The sequence below is a fragment of the Marmota marmota genome, unplaced genomic scaffold (assembly GCF_001458135.2).
Source record: "Marmota marmota marmota unplaced genomic scaffold, marMar, whole genome shotgun sequence".
In the NCBI taxonomy this organism is placed as follows: domain Eukaryota; kingdom Metazoa; phylum Chordata; class Mammalia; order Rodentia; family Sciuridae; genus Marmota; species Marmota marmota.
This window is the reverse complement of record NW_025999931.1, coordinates 262,749-267,383: the sequence shown is the minus strand read 5'-3', so window position 1 is coordinate 267,383 and position 4,635 is coordinate 262,749. Positions and strand designations below refer to the sequence as shown.

General features: G+C 34.1%; 1 pseudogene; it reads left to right on the top strand.

Moving 5' to 3' along the window:
* The first annotated feature begins 3,488 nt into the window (after positions 1 to 3,488).
* On the top strand, positions 3,489 to 3,595 carry LOC125615969 (annotated as a pseudogene).
* Positions 3,596 to 4,635: the final 1,040 nt, after the last annotated feature.

Here is a 4,635-nt window from a genome sequence, read left to right as displayed (position 1 = left end):
GAGAGAGAGAGAGATCTCAATTAAATAGTCTAATGAAGTACTCAAAGTCTTAGAAAAACAGAAGTAACCAAACTCCAAAGCAGTAGATGGAAAAACAAAATAAAGGTCAGAATACAAATAAATGGAATAGCAATTAATAGAACAATGTAAAAGATAAATGAAACAAAGAGTTGGTTCTTTGGAAAGAGAAACAAAATTGACAAACATCTAACTAAACTTACTAAAAGAGACAGAGAAAAGACTCAAGTAAATAAAATTTGAGGTGAAAAGGGAGATTACAATAGATATCACTAAAATGTAAAGGATCATTAGGGAATATTTTGAAAAACTATATGCCAATAAATTGAAAATTTAGAAGAAATAGACAGACTTTTTGACACACAACCTACCAAAATCAAACTACAGAATGTAAAAAAGCCTAAATAGATCAATGAAATTGAAGTAGCAATAGGAAATTTACCAAAAAAGAAAAGCCCATGATCAGATGAATTCACTGCTAAATTTCATCAGACTTTTGAAGAACTGACAACAATTCTTCAATTACAAACTAAATTTAATAGCATCTTAAAAAGATCATACACCATGATCAAGTTGGCTTCATGCAGTAGCTTTTCTATGTATATATGTGTGTGTGTGCATGCATGTGTGTGTGTATATATGTGTGTGTGTATATATAAATATATAAATATAAATGAAGTGTGAGAAAGTTATAACAGCAATGCCATACACAATATTCTTAAAAAATGTTAGTCATAAACTTAGCTAAGAAGGTGAAATACCTACACAATGAAAAATAGAAAACACTCTATAAAGAAATTGAAGAAGATACTAAAAGGTGAAAATTATTTCCCATGTTCATGATTGAAAAGAATTAATATTGTTAAAATGGCCATACTTCTGAAAACGATCAGCAGGTTCAATGCAATCTCTATTAAAATGGCTTTCTTCACAGAAAAAAAATTAAAATCCTAAAATTTATATGGAAGCACAAAAGACCCCCAAGAACCAAAATAATCCTAAGAAAAAGAGCAATGCTGAAGGCATCACCATGCCTGATTTTAAAACATGCTATAGAATCAGTAACAAAGACAGCATGATATTGGCATAAAAATAGACCTACAGATCAATGGAACAGAACAGAGGACCCAGAAAAAAACCTACTCATCTACAACCAGATGATTCTTGACAAAGGTGCCAAAAATATAAATTGGATAAAAGACAGTCTCTTCAACTAATGGTGTTAGGAAAACCAAATATCTGCTGCACAAGATTGAAACTAGACCTTCATGTCTCTCCCTGTACAAAAATCAAGTCAAATGCCCCCCAAAACCTTAAGGTAACAGCTGAAACATTGAACTTTTACTAGAAGAAAACAGATAAAGCTGGGCATGGTGGTGCACAACTATAATTTCAGAGACTCCAGAGGTTGAGGTAGGAGGCTCAAAATTTCAAGGCCCACCCTGGACACTTAAAGAGACCCTGTCTCAAAATAAGAAATAAAAAGAGCTGAGGAACATCATCTTAGAAACTCTAGCCAGAGTAATTAGACAGAAGAAATAACGAGGTTTGAAAGGAAAGAGAAAAACTCAAACTCAATCCCTTTTTGCCGGTGACATGAATATATATTTAGAAGACCCAAAAAGCTACACCAGAAAACTACTAGAACTCATAAATGAATTCAGCCAAATAGCAGGGTATAAAATTAACACCCATAAATCAGTTGTGTTCCTATATATCAGTGATGAATCAGCTGAAAGAGAAATTAGGAAAACTACCCCATTCACAATAGCCTAAAAAAATATTTGGGAATCAATCTAAAAAAAAACAAACAAACAAACAAACAAAACAGGCGAAAGACCTCTATAATGAAAATTACAGAACACTAAAGAAATGAATTGAACAAGATCTTAGAAGATGGAAAAACTTTGTTATTGAATAGGCAGAATTAATATTGTCTAAATGGCCATACTACCAAAAGTGCTATACAAATTCAATGCAATTCCTATTAAAATTTCAATGACATTTTTCATTGGAATAGAAAAAGCACTCATGAAATTCATTTGGAAAAATAAGAGACCCAGAATAGCCAAAGCAATCCTTAGTAAGAAAAGTGAAGCAGGAGCGTCACAATACCAGACTTTATATTATACTGCACAGTTATAGCAACAAAAATGGCATGGTATTGGTACCAAAACAGAATGTAGACCAATGGTAGAGAATAGAAGACACAGATACAAACCCACATAAACACAGTTATCTCACACTAGACAAAGATGCCAAAAATATACTTTGGAGAAAAGATAGGCTCTTCTACAAATGATGCTGGGAAAAGTGGAAATCCATATGCAGCAAAATGAAATTAGATCCCTTTCTCTAACCCTGCACAACACTCAACTCAAAGTGGATCTAGGCATTAAACCAGAGACCCTGTGCCTAAAAGAAGAAAAAGTATACCCAAATCTCCATCATGTCAGCTTAGGAACCAACTTCCTTAGCAAGACTCCTAAAGTGAAAGAAGTCTGAAATTCAAGAACCAACAAATGGGATGGAATCAGAACTAAAAAGCTTCTTTTTTATTAAATTATTATTTATTCTAATTTGTTATACATGATGGCAGAATGTAATTCATTTCATATTACACATATAGAGCACAATTTTTCAAATCACTATACACAAAGTATTTTCACACCATTTGAGTTTTCATACATGTACTTAGGGTAATGATGTCTGTCTCACTCCACCATAATTCCTATTCCCTTCTTGCCCTCTCCTTTCCCCTCCTTCCCCTTTGCCCTATCTAAAGTTCCTCCATTCCTCCCATGCTCCCCCCCCCATCACCATTATGTGTCAGCCTCCTCATGCAAAGAAAACATTTGGCCTTTGGTTTTTTGGGATTGGCTTGCTTCACTTAGCATTATATTCTCTAACTTCATCCATTTACCTGCAAATGCATGGTTTTATTCTCTTTTAATGCTGAGTAATGTTCCATTGTGTATACATACCAAAGTTTCCCTGTCCATTCATCTATTGAAGGGCCTCTAGGTTGTTTCCACAATTTAGCTATTGCTATTTGTGTTGCTATAAACATTGATGTGACTGTGTTCTTGTAGTATGCTGTTTTTAAGTCCTTTGGGTATAAACCAAGGAGTGGGATAGCTGGGTCAAATGGTCGTTCCATTCCAAGTTTTCCAAGGAATCTCCATACTGATTTTCAGATTGGCTGCACCAATTTGCAATCCCACCAGCAATGTCTGAGTGTGTCTTTTCCCCCACATTCTCATCAACACTTATTGTTGTTTATATTCTTGATAGAGGACATTCTGACCGGAGTGAGATGAAATCTTAGGGTGGTTTTGATTTACATTTCTCTAATTGCTAGAGATGTTGAATATTTTTTTATATGTTTGTTGATTGGTTGTATATCCTCTTCTGAAAGAAGTGTCTGTTCAGTTAGGAAAGAATCGATAATGTGAAGAGAGAGCCTACAGAAGACTATACTTTCAGGGATCATTTCTATAGTATGTTACTAGAGAGAGCCTACAGAAAGGGAGAAAATTGTTGCCACCTCCACCTAGATAGAGCATTAATCTTTGGGATATATAAAGAACTCAAAAACTTAACACCAAAAAAAAAAAAAAAAACCCAAATAACCCAATCAATGAATGGAAAATAGGTACTTCATAGAAGAAGAAATATAATTAGTCAACAAATATATGAAAAAATGTTCAACATCTCTATCAATTAGAGAAATGCAAATTAAAACTGCACTGAGATTTCACCTCATTCCAGTCAGAATGACAATTATTAAGAATAAAATAACAATAAATGTATGTGAGGATATGGGGGGAAATGCATATTTATACATTTCTGGTAGGATTGCATATTGGTGCAACCACTCTGGAAATAGTATGGAGATTCCTCCAAAAACTTGGAATGGAACCACCATTTGACCTAGTTATCTCATCCCTTGATATGTACTTAAAGAACTTAAAATCAACCTACTATAGTGATATTGCCACATCAATGTATATAACAACTCAATCCACAATAGCTAAACTATGGAACCAGTCCAGATGCCCTTCAACAGATGAAGGGATAAAGAAAATGTAGTATATATACATAATGAAATATTACTCAGCCATAAAGTGAAATGAAATTATGGCATTTGCTGGTAAATGGATGGAACTAGAGACTTCATGCTAAGTAAAATAAGCCAATCCCCCAAACCCAAAGGCTGAATGTTCTCTCTGATATGCAGATGCTAATTCACAATAAGAGGTGGGGTAAGGAAAAATAAAAGTACTTTGGATAGACAAAAAGAAACAAAGGGAAGGGAGTGGGAATGGGGTTAGGAAATACAGTAGCATGAATTGGACATTACTTTTCTATGTTCATATATGAATACAGGGCCAATGTAATTCCACATTAGGTACAACCAGAAGAATGGGAGGTGGCACTCCATATATGTATAATATGTCAACATACATTCTACTGTCATGTAAACATAAAAAATGAACAAATAAATTAAAAAAAAAAAAAGCTGAGGGACTGCAGTTGTAGATCGGTGGTAGAGAGCTTGCCTAGCATGTGTGAGGCACTGGATTCGATCCTCAGAACCATATAAAAATTTAAAAA